General features: G+C 39.6%; 1 protein-coding gene across 5 annotated transcripts in view; it reads right to left on the bottom strand.

The window, feature by feature from the left end:
• Nucleotides 1–14,044, bottom strand: part of LOC139983562 (uncharacterized) — a 22,175-nt gene extending 8,131 nt beyond the window's left edge. Inside the window, exons 1-2 of one of the 5 annotated variants that reach the window (XM_071997197.1) lie at nt 13,903–14,036; nt 13,644–13,731 (exon numbers count right to left, since the gene is read on the bottom strand). The gene's annotated coding sequence lies outside the window, so the exon portion shown is untranslated. The other 4 variants (XM_071997198.1, XM_071997195.1, XM_071997196.1 and 1 more) reach the window with 4 other exon arrangements.
• Between the last annotated feature and the right edge of the window lie 12,898 nt (nt 14,045–26,942).

Here is a 26,942-nt window from a genome sequence, read left to right as displayed (position 1 = left end):
TACGAGGACTGAGCCATGAATAAGAGTACTGACAGGGCCATGAATACGAGTACTGAGCCATGAATAAGAGTACTGAACCATGAATACGAGTACAGAGCCATAAGTACGAATGCAAAAAGCTTATTATAATGTAATGTTGACCAAACGATGCATACATTTTCCAGTAAGTTCTTCATAATACATGGACAGCAGTCACTGGGTTATCGTTTTAAGTCAAGGTCTGTTGTCAGATATATATACTTGGAATGTTACAGTGGAATCCAAGAAGCAACTCTACCTGCTTACGAAAATATAAATTTCCTGGTACAGGAAATTTTACAGCCAAGAGAAAATAATTATAAATGCATAAACGACGGTTAAGCAGAAAACAACCCGCAGATGGTCTGAGATATATCCCGTGCATCCTGACCATGCATCACCTTTCACCTATATTATTAGAGCAGTTAATTTACTTGCCCTCGATTCATATTTGAATTCGATGGTATGAATGAAGCGTGTTCAAATAGTTCTGAATAAATTAGTTTGCCTCTGGTATATGTTGCTTGGCTATCATTCTCGATATATTTGACTGTGTCTTTTCTTCCTGGTTTATGTAAGTGTTATGGTTTGTGCCAAGCGGTTAAACTTACAGATAGCTAGGGTATCGCATTTTGTATATTTATGATCTAGATATTTGCTCTCTTTTTTGACACGGTATAGACAACAATAAGTCCTTTGTCTCACAGTTCCTGTGAGAAATGCAGGGCATTAGTCACCCTGCGTATTTACAAGGCCGACGTTGCTACGATCAGTGTAGCATTGTCACCCCCTGGAGCCCTGAGGTAACACTACACCCTGACACCCCTACCCAAAGTTTGGTATGCCTTGCCTGAAGGTGTTTGTTGAGCCATACTGATATCAGGGAGCCACTTAATATGAAATCTGCCCCCCCCCCTGAGTATTGGGCATGTACTTTGGCTGTTGCCATAACAACATTTCATCGAGACGACCAATCACATCACATGTTCACCGTGACTAATGACGTACGGGTATTTCAAATGAGTCGTTTGAGGTTTGACAACGCGCGCGCAATAGAGGTTCGTATAGAATGCATCGTCGAAACCAGTACTCCACAACCTCCACAAACCAGTATACCCGTCGAAAGTCGACATGATGTACCACAAAATCCAGCATGCCAAGTTAGTTACAATGGGTTTGGTATTTCGATAGATCTTTGAATAAACTTCAGACACTTCAGACGCTAAATATGTAAAGATACCTTTTTCTGAGTTAAACCAATAAAACAGAACTTGAGGTCATCTAAAGATATCTTTGTAAGTACATCTCGTATGGAAATTGACGATATCTTAACATGAACAGAAGATATCTCTTGTTAGATACACAAATATCTCTACTTCAAATGTTAAAGGTATATTTTGAATAAGATCTTAATATAATTTTAAATACGATTTGAATAGCCTATAGATTTTATCGCGATTAAAATATATCTTCAAATAGAAAATAGAGATTCAATTAATTTCTAATAGTGTATCAATGTTAACATATATGAGACAGTCACGCACACATTTATGTGTTAAGCTTCCCTTACACAAACTTTGCAACCAAGGGCGTAGGAACCGGGGGGCTGGGGGCGCCATCCCCCAGTGAAAAACATGGTGGGCGGAAGTATCATTCCGCCCCCCCCCCCCCGCTTCGCAAGTCAGAAAACCCCTTTTTCATTTCCAAATTAGAAAAAAATCTCATTTGGAGCACCAAATTGCATCTAAGGCCAAGTGAAAATGCAAAATTATTTACAAAATGGAGTGGGCGTTGAAGTGTGCTATATTGCACCAAATTGCATCTGAGGCCACCTGGAAATGCCAAAAAATTCCAAAGGGGAGGGGGACACCCTCTCCTCTTAGACCCCTCCCCAGGCCGGCCATCAGTCTTCAGCCCCCCCCCCACTCAAAAGTACCTTCCTACGCCACTGTTTGCAACCATAATACTAATATTATTAAACTCATATGAATTGTCAACAAGTTGTGTTTACAGACCTTTTTTTGGGTCGAAACGACACTGATTTACACAGTAACGAGTTGACCTTTGATCTTATACTCTGACAATAGTGTGTCATTTCCTTTATTTTTGTAACCTGTTTTGCATCATGGCTTAAATCCAGACCAAACAAACAGTAGGAACAACTAATAATTAAAAAAACAAATGGTTTCGTTACAATATTAAACTTAGCCTACTAAACAAGTGTCCAAGTTTCGTGTTATGTTCCGTTAATGTATATATTGTGATGGATGTACCATCCATCCCGTCACCTACCCCCCCCCCCCCCCAGAACTCACAAGTTAGGCTCCGGCCAGCATTGTATGTACAGTTATTGGTCACTGTATAAACACTTTTACTCTCGGAAAAACGTTTTATTCAACAAGAGAAAAAAAGGCTTTCAAATGGAAAATAAGTATTGAAAACTAAAAGTTAGTATTATGTAAACAGGATACCGTTAATTAACGGTATCCTGCAGTTATGTAATAAAACGATGTTTTTTGACACAAACAATTATTGTCCATTTTTTTTTTTAATGTTTGAGAAATGAGGCTTGAATTTAAGAAATTCTATAAAAATACTTAAATTTAAATTGCAAGTTGATAGAATGTGAAGCAAACATTTGATAAAATGTGTTATCACACTTGACATGCCAGGAAAGATGCCCCTTTAAGACAGATATCTGAATTCCTGGCTACCGAAAGTCAATTATATAAGATCAAGTCAAAATTGAACGGCTGTTACATGAAAGTCAGTTACCACGGAGGCCAAATTTCTTTTCTGATATTTGACAACGTTTGACAACGTGTGAGTAGTTTCACGAAATATCCTTTACGCTTCGTGGATCAAACACAGTACATATCTCTCTATTATATTAATGCATTGAGTTGGTTGGCTATAGGCTTGGTAGTAATACATCTATACTAAGGACTTTTCATATGTTACACACAATGCTTGTAGCCAAATATGTCAAGTTTCGATAAATTCCTCATAGGCTAGACGTTTCTATAAACAGATGCATTGTGAATAGGACTACACTGACCTTGTAACGTGTCCGACTTATAACACAATTCTGCCGTGGCTTTTACAACTACATCACCTTACTTTTCTTTCGATGTGGTTAGCAAACCATTCTATTACAAAACCTTTTCAGCCTGTAAAAGGAGTTTTCCTTTGGTTATATCATGGCATGTCTTGAAGTTTGTACATGTATAGCTTATTGTATTGTATGATACATATCTCTTTAGACGTAGGCTACGTGATAAAGGTTCCTATTATCATAGCTTTCTATTAGTTGTTGACGGTTTCATTTAAGATAAGTGTCGAGCTATGAGTAATCGTAAAAGTTAAGTGCCTACGGATTGAAGAGAATATTGTGTATAAGTCCAGCGGATGCATATCGTATACCTGTACGATTTTGTTCATCATAAAGTGCATGCCCATCGCATACAGTGTATCTAACCATGGCTGAAAGTGTATGGCCTTGACTGAAAGTGAACAGCTTTGTCTTAAAGTGCATATCAAACTATTGAAGTATATATATGGCCGTATATGCAGGACCATGGTCTTAAAGTGAATGGCCTTATCTTAAAGTGCATGTCAAACTATTACAGTATATGGCCGTACATGCAGGACCATGGTCTTAAAGTGAATGGCCTTATCTTAAAGTGCATGTCAAACTATTACAGTATATGGCCGTATATGCAGGACCATGGTCTTAAAGTGAATGGCCTTATCTTAAAGTGCATGTCAAACTATTACAGTATATGGCCGTACATGCAGGACCATGGTCTTAAAGTGAATGGCCTTATCTTAAAGTGCATGTCAAACTATTACAGTATATGGCCGTATAGTCAGGACCATGTCTTCAAAAGAATGACATTGTCTTGAAGAGTACGGCCATGTCTTAAAGTGTATGTCCATATATGAAAGTGCACGGCTGTGTATTAAATTGCCCGTAGTCATATCTTATAGTGTGCGGATATGTCTTAATGTACTTGCTCATATCTTAAAGTGTATGGCCATATTTTAAAGTGTATGACCATATTTTTATAGTGTACGGATGTTTGTAAGTGACCATATCTTTAAAGTGTCGTGCTTTTATGGCATATTTTAGTGCAAATGGTCACTTGATAATGTGCTCGATACTGTCTTTAAGTACAAGGCCATAGTTTTATAAGTGGATGACCAAATCTTTAATGCATCGTCATAGTTATGAGTCACTGGTATTCATAAAACTGAATGCCAATGTTGTGACGTCGGAGAACATCTACCGTACGCCAACCACAGATCCACCAACACCCCCCCCCCCCGACCCCCGCACGCCTAAATTCAGGCGAAATTCAACTTGTTTGTAGTTGGTAAACTGTTGATATTCAATATTCACACCACAATATATTCACACATTGAAATCGTATATGTATATACGAATTTTGACAAAACGATACTGGAAGTATTTTCAAATGAGGAGTAAAAAGGCGTGGGTTACCATGGGAGAGTTAGAGTGGGGACCACTGGATCATGTGGGTGGTAAGTGATGGGTGAGCCTGACGACTATCACGTGACTAACAAACAAATTGACGCGCAGCAAGACTTAAACTTATATCCGATTATACAATCTCTGAGACAAGTTTGTGCGTGCGTGTGTATGTGTGTGTGTGTGTGCCTGAAACCCTGGCAGTAATTTCATTTGTGGGGTAACGGTAAACAGTTGTTGATAGGTTTCACCCTTTAAACGAATATCGTGACTTTTAACCGCGTTACCAAACTGAAAGATTATACATACTGATTGCATTCGACTAGAAATGTGCCAGCGCGTCGCTTTGTGTGACGTCATTAAGTATCCTGAGATCAGAGGTCAACCAAGTGTATGAATAGTAATATGAGTCTAGTTTCATATCAGAGGAAGAATGTATCGGTTTATTATTCATATCACACCTGTCAAGGTCAACTTCACATGATTTTGTCGAAATTCTGGTTGAAAAAAATACCTTTTGTTGAATCAATAAAATGATCTTGTCAATGAAAGATTTAGTATAGATGTTTACAGTTCATCTCACTTTTCTAAACCACGAACGATATCAACGGAAATAAGATATACGGTAATCAAAACAGCCAGGTAAATCTATCATTTTATCTTCAGCATTGCTTACCATGTAAGTAAGTACTGTCATGAAATTATGTTAACAAATTGGTTACAAGTCTTAGCACCAACATGCTCACCGGGTAACTAATGTTGACCCTGTGCTCCAACCCCCCCCCACCCCATTACAAAAGGAATGTATGACCATGTTTTAACGGTTACGTTGCCAAAGCAGTTCCACAGCCACAGAACCCCCCCCCCCCCTCCCCCGACCCAATATTGGGAATGTATGCCATTGATGACGATACCTTTCAGAAAAAGTTGATCCCAGCCTATCCACTAGGACAAATGCCATATGTAATGGTGATCCTGCTACAAGAGGATAACCCCATTACCAAACACCAAATCAAAACTATATAATAAAGTGATCCCGAGGTCCCAGTCTATCCAATAGGACCATGTCATATGTAATGGTGATCCTGCTACAAGAGGATAACCCTATTACCAAACACCAAACCATAACTATATAAAAAAAGTGATCCCGAGGTCCCAGCCTAACCAATAGGACCAATGCCACATGTAATGGTGATCCTGCTACAACCCCCATTACCAAACACCAAACCATAACTATATAAATATGTTCCGATTACATGATCATGTCTATTGCACGGTATAATATGCTTGTTAGAAACTACCACGGTTCTAAGAACAGTCAAGTACCCATGTAACTGTTTCCTGTTCACCCTCTCTATACGTATATACATGGCGGGTGTTGTTTTACTTCCGTAGTAGAAGCCGACTGATTATTTATCCGGAAGTGGTTTTCGTGATAAGAAACACAATTATAAGAGTTGTTTATATGGTAATTTAAGTGTCATGTGTAGTTATGTCATGTCACCAAAGTTTACACGATATCAGAGGGATATTGCTGCAGAATATGGTATCCAATGTAACATACAAAGTTATACATACCGTTTCATAATAACAATGTGATTTACATTTAACAAAAACAATCGCAAAGATGTCAGACATTGATAAGACAGTCTGTCTATTATTCATTAGGTACTGATAGAGAACCAACACATTTTTAAATTGCCATCAGTGAGAATTTATATATATATATATATATATATATATATATATATATATATATATATTTATTTATATATATATATATATATATATATATATATATTTATATATATATATATATATATATATATATATATATATATATATATATATATATATATATATATATATATATATATATTTCAGAGCGTCTAAATATGATCGCTCTTTCTGAACAGTTGCATGTTGAATTTCACTTTATCAGCGTCACTCATATAGGTTTCTCTATAGCAACCGGACATTTCCCTCTTCTATTGGGTGTTAAGTGTGAATGAGTAAACTCAGATGAGTCAGTGGCATTCACTTTTTGAAACGGTGGCCATATTGAATACTCTTCAAGGAGTGACATTTCAATCTTTTGGAATGAAGAGCGCATATAGATTGGTTCACACAGCTCATCTTGAAAGAACATGAAAACGGCGAGCAGTATGCAACACGTACTTATAACAACTTAGAAGACTTGTTATATATTCTTATAAATCCATCGCCCATGCGCAGACCGTGATCATGAATAGTTTTAATATATGCTGCTAACTCTTTTAGGTTTAACTTTTAAGGAAGACAGATAGCACCATTTTTTTTTCCATCTAAGCATATATCATTTGAAAAAGAAATTTCCAAAGGGGTAGACACCCCCACTACTTACACCCTTCTTTCCCCAGGACATATATCACACTATCAGATTACAGATCCTAGCGGCACTGAAATATTCTTGAGAACATCCTGCTATATACATCCATTGGGAATCTTTTCAAATATGTTGACTAGTTTGGCAATATTTAAAACCGCTACTGCAGTCATATTGAGTCAATGCAATTACATAGATATATATATAGCGATGGATTAATATATCGAACACAATAGAAATAGAAAAAAAAACCTGACGAATTTCAAACTGCTTTAACTGTTAATGGGACCCAGTTCTGGCGCGTGTCAACTGACAAAAACTGTGTGGAGATCAATTTTGATCCCTTTAACCCTTTGACCTATCTAGATCATTCAGCGACGGCTCAACATTCCATAGCTTACGATGACATTATAAACCCTGTTCGTTATATGAAGTCAATAATGCGACACAAAATTTATTGACGTGGCCATATAAGAATGTGTCATTAATCGGAACAACAACTCTATTCCCAAGCTTGTGAGAAACCTCATATTAAACTCAAATATGATATTAAACCGAAAATATTCTGTTCGTCCAAACGTGGCGTAAATGTTTCTTTCTTCCTTATACTGTGGGCTCCCGAGATGCTCATGAACGCCACAACGTATGGTTGGTAGCGACAGCCTCCACAAGACAGTGGGGATGGGGAGGGTAGGGGAGGGGTGGGGTGAGGGGTAATCTGCTTAAAGCAGCATGCTCACGAGACTTATTCTTCGCAAATCGTTTAAAAAAAAATATTTGGTTCTTCTTTTTACGCTGTTACGAAAACAGTGCGTAGCAATTGCCTCGACATTTATCTTTTATTAAGCTATTAGAAATTTGACTTACTTTGTGAAAAGAACTAAAGACTATTTATAACCGAGCATATGATTTGGTGTATGATGTGTTTAATGTATATGTGGGTATGTATGGGTGTAGAGGCCCCTCCCCTCCCATCCCCACTCCTCCCCTCCCCTCCCTGTGACGCTGTGCTGAAGGAGCCGCAGGATAAGTTAGGTTCCTTCATTATACTGTTAATTGTTGCTTACATGCATTTTGGTGTGATTCTTCGGGGGGGGGGGGGGAGAATTGAAAAGTCTTGGGGAAAATTGAGAATGAAAGGGGGAATTGACCGGGGAGGTGGCATTCTTCCTATCTAGTAGTTGAGTATGCATTCAGCGCTGTTACACATATTCTAACCAAGAAAATATAGCCTGGACGTTACACATCGCGGCGATTTACACATGGCTGTAGAGGGTGGGGTGGGTAGGGTGAGGTAAGGAAGGAGGGTTGGTTGTTAATGACAGTTATGTAGTGGGTGCGTTGCGGTCAAGTGGTTAAGGCAGTGGACTTGTGATCTAAGGATTACAGGTTCGAGCCCTGGCCAGATCATTACGTTGTGTCCTTGGGCAAGGCACTTCATCTCCATTGCCTCTCTTCACCCAGGTGTATAAATGGGAACTTGCGAGGTAACTTGTCAATATAGTTGCGTGTGCCAGTTTGTGGCTGCACCCTGTGAGAAGTCCCCCGGGGGACACGTGGTTGTGGTGCATTGTGGTGCCCTAGGAGAGATTGATTGAATTGCGCCCACTTTGGTGTGTAGGTGTGACAAGTTACCAATGACCAAGGCTAAGTTGTACACGCTATGGTACATTTACCCTCTTTGAACAATTTCTGTTGATTTTTGCGCTATATAAATGTCTTCTGATTGATTGATTGATCAAATTAACCAATTAGCTAAATCCTGATATTAAAGCCATTGGTCACTCAATGGTCCCGGTTTTATTTTATTTTGTGTATTGTGGAGTGTTCATCGAAACAAATAACATGAACATTGATTGAATGGTAATGTTCACCGTAACAGTATATGTGAAAGAAAGTGATTAAAAAAATGGTATACGTTGTTGTAGAAAACACTTCTTTTCTTGGGGGGAGGGGGGGTGGAAGGGGATGAGGAAACACTTTTACACCAAGGTGGGGAATCTAAGAGGAAAGGTTGAAAAGCTCGGTTGTATAGTACAACAGTGTATGGTGCTGAATGACACTGGCATGTACGTGACTGTCACTAAAAGTTAGGCTTGTCTGCAACAGTCTCATAAATTTAGATCTGGAAATCTGCAACTTTCAGATTGAATCATGATATTATCTAAATGTCAAGAACGGGTCAACGGTTAAATAATAACGAAATACTGACGGGGGAAGATTATGTTCACGTTACCAAGACAACGAATGACAGAAGTTTTCAGCATATATAGCCTATTTTTATGGATCGTTAGAGGTGACGGATAATAATGAAATACTAACAATATTATTATACACCACGAGACCATACAACTATAGTCACGTGACTTTTCAATATGAACGCGGTAAGTTAGATCTGATGCAGAACCATTCATCATTCTACGAATCAGCCCTTCTATAGCTAACAAAAATGTCAAATGCTATCCCTCTCCACCCAACGAATAAAAAATGATAATAAAAAAAAATAATAGGTTCGGCATTCCACACGCCGAATTTCAGGAACATGCGTCACCTCAAAATAATCATTAAATTTATGTTTATAAGAACGACTTAAATGTGACACAGGTCCTAAGTCATCCTTATTCTATATTATTACATTCTATTAATCACTATGATAGAGATAAGTGTGATGAATAAGCTAATAACTGTCTCATTCTACTTTTGAGATGTCACAGGATGAAATGTCCTTCACTGATAATGTTGAAGACCTGGTTACAGCCTATAGCTCTGACATTATCGAGCCCCCTCAATTTCTATTATTTCTTTACTGATTACAAATTCTACTCAATTTTCTGTAATGTATAACTTACACAAAGAAGAATAAGATTTAATTTTCAACCATGTTAACACTCTACCTTAACATTGACTCCAAAAAAATCATTAAAAGGCAAAACATATAAAGCCTCGTAACAGCTTTCAGATCATGGTCTATGGAACCATGGAGGTAAAAACTGTTTTTACCTCCATGATGGAACTATCTGGTATCACAAATTCATACAATGACATTCACCAGACATTAGATTTAAAATGGAAATCTCTGAAACGGACCAGGATTATTTCTCAGCTGTTGTGGGGGGGGGGGGGGTGGTGGGGACGGGGCGCGAGGGGGAGAGGCAGTAATTTATCACAAAGATCTTTATCATATAATCCAAATATGATATTTGGGTTTGTGTCTCATTTTGAACGGCAAAGGAACTGAATATATTTATATATATATATATAGGCTATATATATATAGGCTATATATATATATATATATATATATACATATTTACATATATATATATATATTATACATATATACGAATGGATCAGGCATGGCCTACATTAGTTCTTAATGTGACATTTCATGCCATGATAATTCTCAAACAATTTCCTATGATTCATTCTCTCTCTCTCGTTGGTAATGGTTGCCAGTTTCAACAGCTGTATGTCATAAAACGATATTTCTCCACGGACAGTTTTGGACGTAAAATGAATCATGTTCATAATTATAAGTTACAGCTATACTGCAGTTAGAGGAGATTTCTCATTGGACCTCGTTGAATACATCCGATTCCATGCACTTGGAGTTAGCTAACATGTGTAACGCGTCTTTTAACTATGACCATATATAGGTATAAATGTATAGATAGATGGTGTAATGAGTCAATGACCATCATATGTGACTCACTCTATAGCTAGCTTTGAATACTCTATTTTATTACAGTGATGATAGTTCCATACTTTCAGCATTACACAGAGGATTAACTGTAGACACATTATATAGAAATTGTTAATGCGAATTCACAATCTTTGACGATCTTCAAACGCTGAGAACATGCCGCTGTTCTCATAACATTATTCACCTCATTTGGGAGGAGGGGTGGGGGAGGGTCAGACGGTGAAGGGGGAGGGGTGGTGGTACATGTGCAATATTTCTATTAATACAGACAGGATTGTAAAAAGGGCCAGAATAATCGCCAAACAGTCGTCGAAAACCTACTGTAGCAAATTGAGTTGGCTAGGTTGTAATACTCTTGGTTCCACGTTCAACAAGAGTCGCGTATGCATGCATGATGCAACAATTTTCAATTTCTTCCATTTTATTTTTAAACTTCTTACATTCTGATACGTTTCTGTAAATGAGACATGGTATGTATTGAATTGAATAGCATACAGGCCTATTTGATTACATTAAAACTAAACTTAGGCTAAGCTATTTAATGTTTGCGTAGTTAATGAGCTCAAAGTTAACCGTACGTGTCACTTTTTAAACATGTTCAAAATAAGATAGGGAGTTGAAACTCTCCCGAAATGATCTTTTTTCTCAAGTTAACGTGTTGATTAGGTCGATATTATAACCAGAAGCGTTCACTTACAATGTTCATGTGTTAGACTAACCCTTTAAAGTTTCAATACGATAACGGTGGCCGAATTACCGTATTTGTTAACCACGCAAATGTGACCACTGCTCAATTTGTATGTTTTTTTCTTAGAGACTATATAGTGTTGAAAGCCAACACAAAGCATTGCTTGACAGTGCCAAAATTCAGTTAAGACTGTCTTACATAGTTCACAAAAGTATGCATACTCCTCCAAAACAAGATCATTTAAAACAAAAGGAACGAAAATTGCTGAAAATGTGTTGCAAGTCTCGGAAAAGTTTAAGCAATTTTAGCCTAGGCGTATAGGGCCTATCTTGTATGCTGTGTGCCTATAGGCTGAATAGTCCGTACATAATCACTGACAAAATAACTGAAGGAGTAACAATGTACCGATCTTTTCCCCGTTTATTAATGTCACCCTGCCACCCCCCACCCCCCCTCCCACTCCCGCTCGAATCACTCTCACACCAACCATTTAAATTTAGGATCCGTTACTGTTCCCATTTATGTTTGAACTGGGCGCCGTCTTTGAGCATACTTTACGGCAGGGGTGGGCAACCTACGGCCCGCGGGCCACATGCGGCCCGCCAGTGATTTTTTGGGGGCCCGTGAGATGTTTTAAGAAAAAGAAAGACATCAGTCTATTTTATATCGTCACAAAAAAGGGCTAGCTGCTTAGAATTTATCGGTAATAATGATGCTGTCATACAGGTAGGCCTATTATCCCCATTAATTATCAACTGTACTGTATTGACATTTTGTTTTTGTGAATACAGATTAAGTACACACACCTATTGCTTGACAGTCCTCGGAATCAAAAGGTTTGAAATCAACAGTAGGTCGTTGGTTAGGTGCGGCCCAGTCAAGTTTTCACTCCTTATGTCTGGCCCATTCATTCAAAAAGGTTGCCCACCCCTGCTTTACGGCATATATACTAGTGATACCTGAAGTTAGCAACCACTTTATTCATCTGTTTCTTTAATAAACTAAACTTGGAAACTAATTTGACTGATGTCCCATGGGTCTTTAGTCATACTCATGGACAGAACTCTATACTTCAACACATGAACTGTTCCTTCCAACAGATGTAACAAAGGCACAACAAAGGCAGTGAATATATGCAGTTCGTGACGTCACCAGGTGCTAAACACGTACTGTGCACTATTTGCAGTACAGTACATAGGCCTCGTCGAATTCTTTGACCTATATTTCAATTGGCACCGTTAAAGCGGTGCGCCTCAAAATGGAAACCATTTTTTGGAAACATCCGTTGGTTTGTCTGTAAATGCGGTATTGAGTGTCATTAGTGAAAGACAGACGTGTTTGTTTCTATACATAGGCTACGTTTGTACACTACGGAGCCATGATAGCCCGTTAGGCTCGTAAAGCCATGCATATACGTTGTTCGACGGTTACTTTTACTGGGCTTAAGGGGGAGCTAGGCTTACCATATTACTTGATAGCATAACTTACATATGGTAGCCTAACATTTATTCCAAATACTATAAATTATTAATCGTCCATTACTACCAAGGGCGCAGCTAGAGTTCCTTTATAAAGGGGTCCAATGCTTTTACAAGGGAACAAGCAGATGTTTTTCTGATATTTTTTTTATGGGTGGGGGGGTAAACACTGGCACATATTGTGGGGGGTTCGTCACCGATCCCCTCCCCGTAGCTACGCCGCTGATAACAAAGGAGACGTTGAAGTACCATGATCGTCTTTATATGTGAGTGGTACAACTGTGGGAGTGACTGTGGGGAGGGGGGCAGGGGAGCTGAGGGTACATGTAAGTGCACAACCGACATACACAATGGAAATTCACTAACAATTTCGCAAGTGCCCGGAAATTACCTTCATTGCCTAAGAAACATCTCTCAAAGCCGGTCATGCATGCTTTGGTCAAGAAATAACTACTCAATTTATAATATGAAATGCACGTTTACAGGATATTTTGACAAGTTCTTACACTTTCTTCAAAAAAAGTTGAAGATGTAAATACATGATATATTGGATTAAATGATGATTAAAAAAAATAAAAAAAATTAAAAAGAAAGATGTAGGACTAGTTGTCCGATCCTAGCGAAATCTTCATACGACAAATAACATTGATATAATACTTAGAGAGAAAATTATTCGTAATAATAATCACGAAATAATCACGGAGACATGGTAATCAATTGTTATGTACTTACTATAATGACGAGACAATATCAACTAAGTCTTGACTGGTTTATCTCTTGAATACTGTAACAGATAAAGTCACAACTGGATGCACACTGAGGGTTCCATGTGTCGGTGTATTTACTATAGAGTAGACTAGCTCCCAACAAGATAACAAGTCGAATGAAAAGTTACTCACCTCTCCTGTCACCAATTCCAATGGTTGTACCGCCGTCGCCGCCGCCGTGAAATCCCTGCACGTTCCAGGAAACCTGATAATGTTCGTTCTGCCCACAGAAAAGAAAAAAACCTAAACAAAGGAGGCATATGTCTTTAAAACAAGTATTTGAACTTTAATCAAATTAGACTATAAACTGGTTTAAAAAAGGGTAGCATCGGTTATAAAAAGATTCACAAACTAAACGTCTATTAAATATATACTGAACAACCAAACTGACCCAAAAAAATCCCTTCGTAATTTTGAAGGGCGGATGGATGATTAAGGAAGGTCAACTATTTGTAACTCTAAAATCACACCACAGGCGTTCGTGAATGCGACCTCTGCTATTACCTATCATTAAAACACCGTCCCTGTATACTGATCTCAAACGGAGTATTATAAAGAATGATATCATAACACAGCAGGCCTATTCAAAACACATTTGAAGAATGCAATGGGTCAAAGGTCGGCCTGCGAAAAGAATTCGTACCTAAATGGTTAGCAGATGGCCTCTGGTAGTGTAAATCTAACAGTCACCCCACAAGCACAGGGCATATAATGGGGGTCAACTTGGTTCTCCAGTTCAGCTTTGCCTTGATTTAATAGCTTTGTGAGATGTACGGCTAAAATATACCCAGAAGGAACCAGTAAACGGTTGTAGCATCATCTACTCTACATAAATATATACGCCATTTTCATAAAAAAAAAAAAAATTATAGTTATAGGGGCAATTCTATAATCGACTTCATAATTTTAAGTTCGGTTGTTGAACTTTAATTTTAATTTTAATTAGCTGGAATAGAGCAGTGATTGACAAAATCTTGTCCACTGCCCCCCCTCCCCTCCCTCTTCCAGCTCCTTCCCCTCTCATCAGCATAATGGGTTAGGATACACTGGCCGTATACACGGCATCCTAAAGAAGGGGGGTGGGGGTGGGGGGGGGATTCTAACATTGCCCGTAGTGGTATAAGTACAGAATAAACCAAATATGGAATGGCTAGTGCATGGAAATAAAGGATCTAAAAAGTATGTGTGGTTCTGGGGTCGCTGTAACCGACTCTCATGTTAGGGTGTTTGGGTTCATGGGCCAAGGAGGAAATGGTGCATTTCTGAGGCGTTAAAGTTGATACCATAAATTATGATTATTATATTAGCTATGAAAGCAAGGTCGTGCTTAGTCTTGGCCAAGTCGTTTGTAATATACTCTTTTCTCGCGTGCAAACTGTACATGCCTCAGTGTCCGTTTCTGCCTACCACGAATGTGCTTGCCCACTCTATTTTACATGCCTGAGGACAGTGGCGTAGGAAGGTACTTTTGAGTTGGGGGCTGAAGACTGATGGCCTGCCCGGGGCAGGGGTCTAAGGGGAGGGGGCGTGCCCCTCCCCTTTGGATCTTTTTTGCTTTCCAGGTGGCCTCAGATGCAATTTGGTGCAATATAGCACACTTCAACCCACCACTCCATTTTTTATATAATTTTGCATTTTCACCTGGCCTTAGATGCAATTTGGTGCTCCAAATGAGATTTTTTTTCTCATTTGGAAATGAAAAAGGGGTTTTCTGACTTGCGAAGTGGGGGGGGGGCGGAATGATGCTTCCGCCCCTCCATATTTTTAACTGGGGGGGGGCTGGCGCCCCCCCGGTTCCTACGCCCTTGCCTGAGGATCTATCCGATACAAACCTAGTATCAATCTAAAGCGTTGCCGAGGGCACTGTATGTTCAGTACAGCATAGATACGGGAAAATAGCTTTGTGAAAAGAAAAGTACACACTAGGCTGTTTATACTAGGTTTTTAACAGACTATAGGTTGTGCTAAATAAGAAACAATAACCTATTTTAGTCAGGAAAGAGAACAGCGTTTGTGGTCTGTGTTGCATGATGGGAATTGTGCGTCTACAACTTGAAACCTGTCAGTAATGTAGGTCACGGTTTAACTAAGCGTGACGACTGACCATACTTTGTTATATTCAGAGATTAATGGAAACACCACGACTAAGTAAGCGATATATGTGGTTAATGGTTACAGTTAACCATCTGGTTACTCTGTATTGGCGAATTGATAAAACCGGCTAATTCTGATAGCATATGGAAGTGTTTTTTTTTTCTCACCGCATAAATAGAAACAAACAGCGTCTGATCATTCTAAGTGTAAAGTTGAGGAATTACTGTAGATGTCAATGTATACTTTACCCGTCATTAACATGCAGCTGTGGAGGAGCGGAAAATCTCAATGGTGGCCTGGTTGGGGGGGGGGTGGAGGTAATAATATGCCTTGTCATAAGAGAGGACGCTATTCTACAACAGCTGATCTGAAGAGAATGACTGTGGCAATTTCTGTCGCCCTTGTAACGTGACGAATGTAGTGTGCAAAGTCAACATAGCAAGTCTAGTTGTAGCACACAATAAGATACGGTAACGTGTACAATAGAAGAATACCTCACCTAAGTATTGTGCTGTAGGCCTAGAAGTCGGCTAATTGACTATTACCAAGAATAATATAGAAGAATGAAAGAAATCCACACGAAACATTATAAATACGGAGAACGTTGACGTCATTTGACTTAGTTTCCGTCAGCCCCGTTTGTTAGCTTTCACTACAGTTAGGCTAACTTTGTTTTACTCTTTTTTCTCTCTCGATCACTTGTAATGCGTTTCCAACACGTAATACGACCAGATATAGGAGCTTGGGCATTTGGTCTCGTGGGATTAGAAAACTCATTGTTTGAATGCCAAATAAAAAAGTACAAAAACTTGTACAAAGTCATAGGTCTACTTTACATTGGGACACATTAAATGTGACTGTATATAAATCACATGAATACAACAACAATAATTCATTTCATACCACAAAGCCATATAGCAGGTAACAACTACATACCACATCATGTGTACCACTGAACATGGCATCAGGCTATATTATCCAGCTTATACGTCACTTGATAGGGACTATCGTGTTACAGTGTAACTTGTAAGTATAACCAGTGAGTTGTTTCCATAACAACTCCCTGGTATATAACCATCATGAAGAGAGTTGGTGCTGGTGACTGGTCACAGCGGCCAGGGGCGGCGATCTGTTTCAAATATTGGGGGGGGGGACATTTGCTTGGATGCAGGCGAATTACTATCAAAGCGGAGCGCCACCATTGGTTGGCGCGCAACGTACAAGAAAATTTCTGGTTTTGATAGCCCCCCATGAATGGCACTTCTCGGGCTTGAAAATGACTAACCAGATGTAAACTTTTGCCTGAGAACCAAGTTTTTCCTAATATGTTTTTTTTTTTTTCATTCATAACCTTTTTTCAAGATTGTCACCAGTCACACATCATGTTCGACCTCATTGCATTTCCTGTGGATCATTGCTTTTGTAGGTAATTCTACGTAATGCCCCACAATACCCGTCAGCCCCACTTTTCAAGGTTTTAAGCCCATTATTTTTCAGAATTTGAATAATAAATTCACTTCAAAACATACTCATAATGTTGCACAAAATTTCATCTAATGGTCAACCAATATAGAAAAACCCCCCTCAACCCCTAACAGACCGGTCAAACTTGCACGAGTAGAGGGAAGTATGATAAAGAATGTTGGTCAAGGAATTTTCGAAAATTCAGACACAGTTAAATTATTGGTGTACAAATATTAAAACCTCTTATAACGGCTACTATAAAACTTCGATATCATAGAAAATACCAAAAAAATATGCTCGAGGGGGAGGGCGGTCTCCACCCTTCACCCCCCCCTCTCCCTTGGCTACGCACCTGCGGTTAGAAATCTTGTAGGAAACAGGCCAAATGGAAACCCAGTGAACTCATATCGATGTGGATCATAATGATTGTACGTACTTACACTCATACACAAGATGCAAACCAAATTTCATTACGAATGCGGTCCGTCTAGCTATTCATTTCGAGAAAAAAAAGTAAAAACTACTTTCGGTCATATATAGTAACAAATTGTGACACGGTTAGACAGGCGCCTTGCGAGGAATTTGCCAAGGGAGGGGCAAAGCTTGTACCCAGACTTTCTAAGCGTAGCGCCACCATAAGTTGGCGCGAAGCGCAAAAGAAAATATTGGCCGCAAATGTCTCCCAGATCGCTGGAAATGGCACTTCCCAGGCCTTGTTAGTTGCATCTAAGCATTTTCTATTTTGAAATTACTAGCGATATCATAAAAAAATACAAAACATATGCTTAAAAAAAACTATGCCACCAAATATTGGGGGGGGGGGATATTAGATACTATATCCCCCCACCAAAAATATTGGGGGGGACATGTCCCCCCGTCCCCCCCCCCCCATGATCGCCGCCCATGGCAGCGGCAAAAACCATTGCTATATCCTATAGCTATGTTACACGTTTAGTATATTGCAACATATGTTACACCATATATTTATAAATATGGCTTACCCAGTGGTGTACATACACACCAGCTGTATATCGTGTAGATAAATAACACTATTGGTGTATCGCACATCTCTGAAATTATATCAATGGTATATATATGTTTATGACTTATCCACTGGTATGTGTATACATATACCGTCATACATCACACATTATGGGCATGTTATACACGGTAACCTGTATATGTTAAACCACTGAAACATAATGACTTATCAAGTGGTAAATATATCGTCATACACAATATATTTTGTATAGATGGGTTACATTATTGGTATATTATATTGCACCACTCAGACCACTGTTACAAAATGTATATGACTTATCCAGTGAAATATGTATACATCTTTCGTCATACACCATTGGTATATCGTATGATATGTTATACTATTGGTATATGTTGTATAGCCTATATGTACTAATATATATATATATATATTAATATATATATATATATATAAATAAATATATATATAAATATATATATATATATATTAATATATATATATATATAAATAAATATATATATAAATATATATATATCTAGATCGCAATAAAGCGTGAAACTCCGAGTTACAACTACTAGTGTTCCACTAGTCTCATCTAGTATCAACATATATTCCGCTCTGTCCAATGGACATAGAGCACTCTGCGCCAAGATAGACGCCAACCTACTCTACCTACGCTCCTGACCAGTCAGTCGAGCACTCTCGCCTATCTGCAATAGACGGAACAATGGAACAGCCGAACCAAGTCAGCTTCAACTACTCCATGAAGAATATACCTATATCAACTGCCAACACCTACAAGAAGATACTCATCGAAAAAGTCGAAAACGTCATCAAACGTATGAGATGGAAAGCTTCCTTCTTCCTAAAAACATGCAACAACAACGAGGAAGATGACGAGGAGGATGACGAGCACCACCCTGCACATACGGAGAATTTCGGATTCAAAAGCAAGAAGTGCCCACCGCAGATCGAAGAACTGAGGCCGTTTGAGGACGACTTGCTCCGTATGATCGAGAACGTGAAGTTCCAAAAAGTCACCAACCAATTCCAAGACAAACTCAGAAAAGACGTCAGCAGGATCAAGAAATCTACCAAACTACTCATCCCGGCCGACAAAACCAGAAACCTGTACGAGATAGACACCCAACTACACGAAAAACTCCTCAGGCAACACATCACAAAGAACTACCAGACGACCTTTATGGCTCCTGTCAACAGAATCAACGCCGAAGCCAGAACTATCGCCGAGAAACTAGGGATCGACAACCGCATGGAATCGATGGCCACCAAGCAAGCCTTCATCACCCTGAAAGACCACAAGGACAACTTTGAGAACAACCTACCATGCAGGCTCATCAACCCGGCAAAGAGCGAAACAGGTCTCATCAGCAAGGCTATCCTAGACAGAATAAACAACGCCATAAGAATCGCCACGAAAGTTAACCAATGGAGAAACACGTCATCCGTCATCGAATGGTTCAAGAACTTACAAGACAAAGAGAAATACACCTTCATCAGCTTCGACATCGTTGAATTCTACCCCTCCATAACAAGAAGCCTACTGGAAAAGGCCTTAACCATGGCTAAGGATCACACCCACATCTCCAACCAAGACGTACAAATCATAATGCACTCCAGGAAGTCACTCCTTTTCGACAACGGCACACCCTGGATGAAGAAAGGAAACAACGACCTCTTTGACGTCACAATGGGCAGCTACGATGGGGCCGAGGTATGCGAGCTTGTAGGACTCTACATCCTAAACACACTAGCAAGAGAATATGGGAAGGAATACATCGGGCTATACAGGGACGACGGCCTAGCAGCCTTCAAAAACACCAACGGAAGTAAAGCAGACCGGATAAGAAAATACATGATCAGCTTATTCAAAGAACTGGGGCTCAACATCACCATCGATTGCAACCTGAAGATCACCAACTTCCTCGACGTAACATTCAACCTCAACACCGGAAAACACTACCCCTACAGGAAGCCCAACGACCACCCAGTGTACATCCACAGGAATTCCAACCACCCACCAAACATCATCAGGTCCCTGCCAGCCTCAATCAGCAGACGTATCTCCGCCATCTCCCACGACGAGGAGATCTTTAAGAAAGCCGCACCAGCCTACGAGGAAGCACTCAAGTCAAGTAATTACACCGAGGGTCTCTCATACATCGCCCACCAACCTACCAAGAACAACCGAAACAGAAAGCGCAACATCATCTGGTTCAACCCACCTTTTAGCAGCAACGTAGCCACGAACATAGGAGGCACATTCCTGAAACTTATCAACAAACACTTCCCAAAGACATCGAAACTACACAAGATTTTCAACAGAAACACCGTGAAAGTCAGTTACAGTTGCATGCCCAACATCGCCAGCATCATCAAAGGACACAACAAACGTATAGCAGCCACCCACACATCGAAAGAAAAGGAAGCCTGCAACTGCCGAAAAAAGGACACATGCCCACTAAATGGAAACTGCCAGGCATCTAACATTATATACAAGGCAGAAGTGAAAACCATCGACAACTGCAAGACATACATCGGCCTTACAGAACCCCCCTTCAAGCTCAGATACGGTAACCACAAGATGTCGCTCAACCACGAAAAACACCAAAACGCAACGGAACTCTCGAAGCACATCTGGCAACTGAAACAGAACAACCAGCCATTCACTATCAATTGGTCGATCGCCAGCAGAGCCAAAGCCTACAGCAACGAGTCGAAGCGGTGCAACCTCTGTCTCACTGAAAAACTCATCATTATCAACACAGACAAACGGACCCTCCTGAACAAACGCCCAGAGCTCATATCGAAATGTCGCCACGAAAACAAATTCTACATAAACAACTCCAGCCCAACCACCAAACACCGTCAAGAGAACCACACTCAACTAAGGAGCGAGCACCGAAGGAAGGCAAAAAACCCCAACAACAGATCGGACGCAAAAGAGAATACACCTACAGCCGAACACCGAAGAAAGCCTTACAAACCCACCAACAGAACGGACGCAAAAGAGAATACACCGGCAGAACAATACACCAACAACCGCATAATCCCCGGTAATCCCGACGAGGATCCTATATATTCATGGAGCATAACTTGAAGCTACCAGTTGTCTGAAGATCGCAATAAAGCGTGAAACTCCGAGTTACAACTACTAGTGTTCCACTAGTCTCATCTAGTATCAACATATATCTATATCTATATATATATATATATCTATATCTATATATATATATATTAATATATATATATATATATATATATATATATATATATATATATATATATATGTTACACCACTGGTATATGTTTACACACCTTTCCCGGTGTCATACATGTGTACACGGCTTATCCAGTACTATATGTAAGGTACACATATACATCATTCCATATAGGCCCATATCACACTAGCATCATGCATGAGAACAGCCATTGATTTATCCCTAATCTTTTCGTCGTAAAAGTACAAATTGGTACTCACCTGTGTGTTCACGCTTCTGCAAGCCCTGGACTACATCTACCAGTATCGATTGCATATAGCGTCATATTATGGTTAAGTACGGTGGTGTGTATTCAAGCCTCATTCATGCATGTAGCCAAACATTATGTAAGGTAACATATGTGTGGTTTGTTTATCTGCCTTCGATACCGTATATACCCAGTGTCAACACTATAAATCGGCGTCAATACTGTTGACACAAAAATACAAACAGAAAAACTGTACAAAATTGATAACAATGACTACTTCTTCGTGAACAGAAAAATTTATTTTTAAACCAACTTATTGAAGTAAAGAATGGAGTTTAACTAAAAACCTTGTTCAGGGTCGCTACGTCTCTGACAATAGTTAGGCCTAAACGAAAACAGCAGTATAATGGACAAACATAATATGCGGTCTGCCAAATTATAAAACATCGGCGGTTTTCTTTTTAGCTTCCCACAGTTTTAATTTGTTGCTGCCCTGCAAATTTCTTTTCACTATCCGAAAAAAGGGGTGGTTGTCGTGACTGGCGAATAACCTCACTTCATATAGCAGAGCTGTGGTAACTCTTTTAGGTTTCCTATATCAGTCGTTTGGTTTGAGTTACCACAAGAGCTATATCAGGTTATGTCCCTTCTTCTGTGTTGTATGCACTATGGTGTAGCCAAATCATATGTTTAACTTGAAATGCTCCCTCCTTCTCTCAAGCACTGTTGTCGACACAGCTCTGTTGACTGAACGTGTTTCTCGTGTGTGTGGTTGGTTTTAAAGGTTTTACCATGTCTAATATTTGGGACGATTAAGGGGGTGGTGGGCGGGTGGATAAGGTGATGATGTACAAAAAGAATATGCGGTCTGCCATACCCCCCCCCCAAAAAAAAATTGTCAACGTAGAAATACATTGTTCATGAAATAATTTAGTTATATCGATACAAGGTATGCATTTTTCGTTGTGATATTTGTAAACCTATAGTAGGTTTTTGCAACCGGTTCACCACACGCCGTGATAAAGTGTTACCCTGCGAAGTACTTTACTTTGGGACGTGAGGTTACTATAGCATCCTCATGGTTCTTACAATTGAAGACATCGGTATTTGGCTTAAGGACTTACTTTACATTACTTTCCAGTGAATTCTGATTGTCAGAAGTATTCCGATTCAATGAGAAACCTTCGTGTATATATTACAAGATGACTCTTGGGTACAACTCCGTTAATAATATTACAGACAGTTAAGAACAAGATCTGACTGTTAGCAGTCCGGTTTGTATTTCTATTGCACTTCCATGCATTGTGAAATCATCATTTAAAGAACAGAGTTTCATTGATTAAAGGTTGTGAAGACTCGCGCACGAAGGAACGTCTCATGCCGGTAATCTGACCTAGTTTCTAATAAGGTGTAACAGAAGTGTTAGACACCACTATCGATCCCAGAAAATACACACACAGCTTAATTGTTACCTTCGGTTATTAGACACTAGTGTACAGTCAATACATACAGCTACGGTCAATACCCACAACACAGTGTGCATAGCAGTGATGGACATCTCAGGTCCAGATAAAAGATAACAAGGTATCACGTTTCATAAATGTCTGCATTTTGTAGCTACAAGAAAAAAACTTCACTTGCAATCAACGGAGAGTTAATTTTGCCGAGCGCGGCACGCGGTTTGGGGCGAGTCTATAATACCTGGACTATACCTCAAGGAAAGTATTTTTTGAAAAACTTCTAGCAATTATAGCCTGCTATAATTTGGGGCCTATTATACAGACTACCTTTAAGCAAAGTCCGGTCGGTGGTAGAAATGTATAAGAATATCTTACCGCATAACCATGAACGTACAGAAGGAAAATATATACGGCGATGACTTCTTTATCAGTGTTTTTATGATGATGACCAAAAACAAGGCGGTTACGGTGATAACACACAATATAACCTTTCCTGTTTAGTATTACTTTAGTATATGTATGTTAACAATCAGTTCTCCACCTTAAATTTGTTTACTGAGTTGTTTAATCATTACACTATACGGTCGAGTAGGCGTGTAAACATTTCACAATTGTACAACGTACTCTTGATTCTCAATATTTTCTTCTGTTAGTTGCATATTCTTCGTGAAATGTCAACTCAAGCTTGCGGTTATAGGACAAGAGTTCTTCTCTGCGGTTTGAACGATTTGACAGGTATAAGGTTAACATGCCATTAACTGTTATTCCTATAAGAGTCAACTACAAATCTGTTAGGGTAATTACCGATAACCTTTGTTTTGTATTTACGATGAGGAGACAAACACGATATAGTTGATAACTTATTTGTGACTATATATAGCTTCATTATCTGACAATAGAAGGCTAGTATGGGTCACGTGATGTATTTATAGCTCAATACGTTGGGTTAGTGACCTGATGCAGATATATAGTCCTGGTTAGTAGGTCGACTCACAAACACTCTTTAATAAAAAAAAAATAAAAAAAAATAAAAAAATAAAAATAAAGCGTTGGTGTATTTATCTTGTAGCAAACACACCGACAAGACCTTAATAAGGGGTTAATCAACGGTCTAGCTTGCGTTTCTCACAGGATTAATGCACGATCGGGGGATAATGCAAGCGATGCGCGAGGGCGGAGCCCGAGTGCATCCAGCGATGGCATACTATTTGTGTGGGGGAAAAAATCATAAAACAAAACATTTTTGGTTACATATAACCAAAGATTTATTAAAGTGATGCCCCGTAATTTTACCGTGCGTATCACAGGATTAACCACGGTCAGCTGACCTGAATGGACCAATAGGATTTAGGAATCTTTACTATGTATGAATGAACACCGGTGTATTTGCTTATTGTACGAAAAAAAAGAACAAATATTCCGATACATCTCGATTGACAGTTTCTAAATGTTGCAAGGTTGTAAACTTTTTTTTCAGATTCAGTTGGTTCGTAATATGGGCATTTGGAAAAACCGGCACAAAGAGGTGAAAGTTAGACAAACTGACTAATTTGTTTTAGTCGTCGCTGTCCGACTAATTGATTCAACCACGTGACTACCTTGGTGATAATCCCTGACAAGTTCTAGTTAGTCATTTTTAAACGTTTGAACCAATTACCATTAGTAATTATGTTTTATTGAAAAATGCATTTTTCACTTCAAAAAACATAAAAGTAAACTTGAGTTACCTTCCCAACAGTAAGAAAAAAAGTGTTCAAATGAAAAAAAAAAGGTTTCATTGGGCCCCCGTTATTTCCATTTTAAGTTTTTTTGATAAATTAAATTAGGATGGATTGTATGGAATTACCAAGTTTCCTCTGTCTAAGAGTATGTTGTATTGACTTTTTTTGCGAAGATAACTGTGATAATTATTCATTTCCAATGAATATAATTTGTGCTTTAATGCCCTGATCAAGTTGTACGCATGACTAAGATCACTTAGTCTTGAACGTTCCAAAATGAGATTAGGCGTGACGTATGCAACATCCGGGAACTTTGGATGGCTATATTGGCGCAACAACTAGTGTACGTACGTGCGGATAATTGAACGCGAAAAGGGAAAACTTATTAACATTATTTTTTAACATTAAAGTAAGTTTGAGCAACAGCATGGTTAAACAGCAGCAACAACTTTAGTTTAGACAACAACAAACTTCAGGGGCGGATCCAGGATTTTGAGAAAGGGGGGCCGACATCCCGATGGTAGCACTTTAGTGATCTGCATCCTGGGGGGGGTCTAATTCTATTCACATCAGAAAAATGTAATCAAGGGCGTAGGAACCGGGGGGCTGGGGGCGCCAGCCCCCCCAGTGAAAAATATGGGGGGGGGGGCGGAAGTACCATTCCGCCCCCCCGCTCAGCAAGTCAGAAAACCCCTTTTTCATTTCCATATCAGAAAAAAATCTCATTTGGAGCACCAAATTGCATCTAAGGCCAGGTGAAAATGCAAAATTATTTACAAAATGGAGTGGGTGTTGAAGTGTGCTATATTGCACCAAATTGCATCTGAGGCCACCTGGAAATGCAAACAAAATCCAAAGGGGAGGGGGACACCCCCTCCCATTAGACCCCTCCCCCAGGCCGGCCATCAGTCTTCAGCCACCCCACTCAAAAGTACCTTCCTACGCCACTGGATGTAATCCTATATAGACTCAATTATTGATGCAAGGAAAATGCGAACCTAAAGAGATACCTTTCTCTATATATGTACTTTACAAGCAACTAGGTTCAACTTCAACTCAAAAGTTTGAACTGTAAGAAGGATAATTTGGGGAATCAGAGATAAAAAGATCAAGGGAATTGCGGACCTATAGAGTTCCCCTTCGTTTGGACTGTAGAAGTCTGTTGACAAGCAAACTGGGAACCCAAAGAGTTAACGGTACTCTCACATCATTGATTTTGGCATATTTGGTATCACGGTTCTCTTAGAGTCTCACTAAAAGTAAAGCTAAAATCCCATTAGTGCGATAATTATCACTAGCATATCTCTCCAAGTCACTGGTGTTTTCTGCATATATTTTTTGGGGGGACACTTGGGCCATGGGGGTGTTTGAACAACCAAAACACACCCCTTGGCTACGCACGTGGGTTTACAGCTGCTCCGTAACGTCCGTAAAGGCAAACAAAGAGTTTCCGACTGAACAACGTCCGTAAAAATGGACTTAAGCTAAAGGGTTTTCTGTTAAAGGCAGATGCGCTGAAGGAGCTCCAGTCAAGGCTCATCACTCTCACAAAAGAAATCTCCCGGATAGACGGCGATCAAAACGCCACCTATCAACTCAAGGTCCAAAGAGACCCACCTAGACTCCCGGGGCAACTGAACCACTCGAAGGAGTTCTTTGATTCTTGGAATCAAGTACTCCAACGGGCAGGCAGAACACTCCGTAGAATCTGGAGAGACGAGTTATCCCGCCAAGCTAAAAGGCAACGGGAGAGATTTCTAGAAAAGAAATCAAGAGCCGAGACCGACCCAGAGTCAACTATAGAAGCTCCTGAGGCAAACGAGCTACTGACCACCATCCTCCAAAAAGTCAACGCAAATATGTCCGATCAGTAAAAGCTCTGACAAACTCCGCACCACCAACAGGGAGCTACAGACTACACGTAGTCGAGGCTGGAGACATAGTTTAGATAGTAGAAGATAACGTCCGATGATTGATGGGACGTATCACTTCAGTATCGCCAAGGATCAAGGGGGAGAGGTTAGGCGGGTAAAGGTAAAAATTGCTTCCCGTGAATTAGAGCGGCCAATAGCCAAACTGTGCCTGTTATTAGAGACTGATGAATAAAGCTTGCTCTATGTATGTGACAAGGTGAGCCTAGCGCCCTTGGATAAAGAACGTGAAGGTCTGATCAATACTCACCTCTCCATGTGAAGGTCGT

Source organism: Apostichopus japonicus, chromosome 16, assembly GCF_037975245.1.
Source record: "Apostichopus japonicus isolate 1M-3 chromosome 16, ASM3797524v1, whole genome shotgun sequence".
NCBI classification, from domain to species: Eukaryota; Metazoa; Echinodermata; class Holothuroidea; order Aspidochirotida; family Stichopodidae; genus Apostichopus; species Apostichopus japonicus.
The sequence above is the reverse complement of the archived record's forward strand: the minus strand, read 5'-3'. Positions and strand labels throughout refer to the sequence as shown.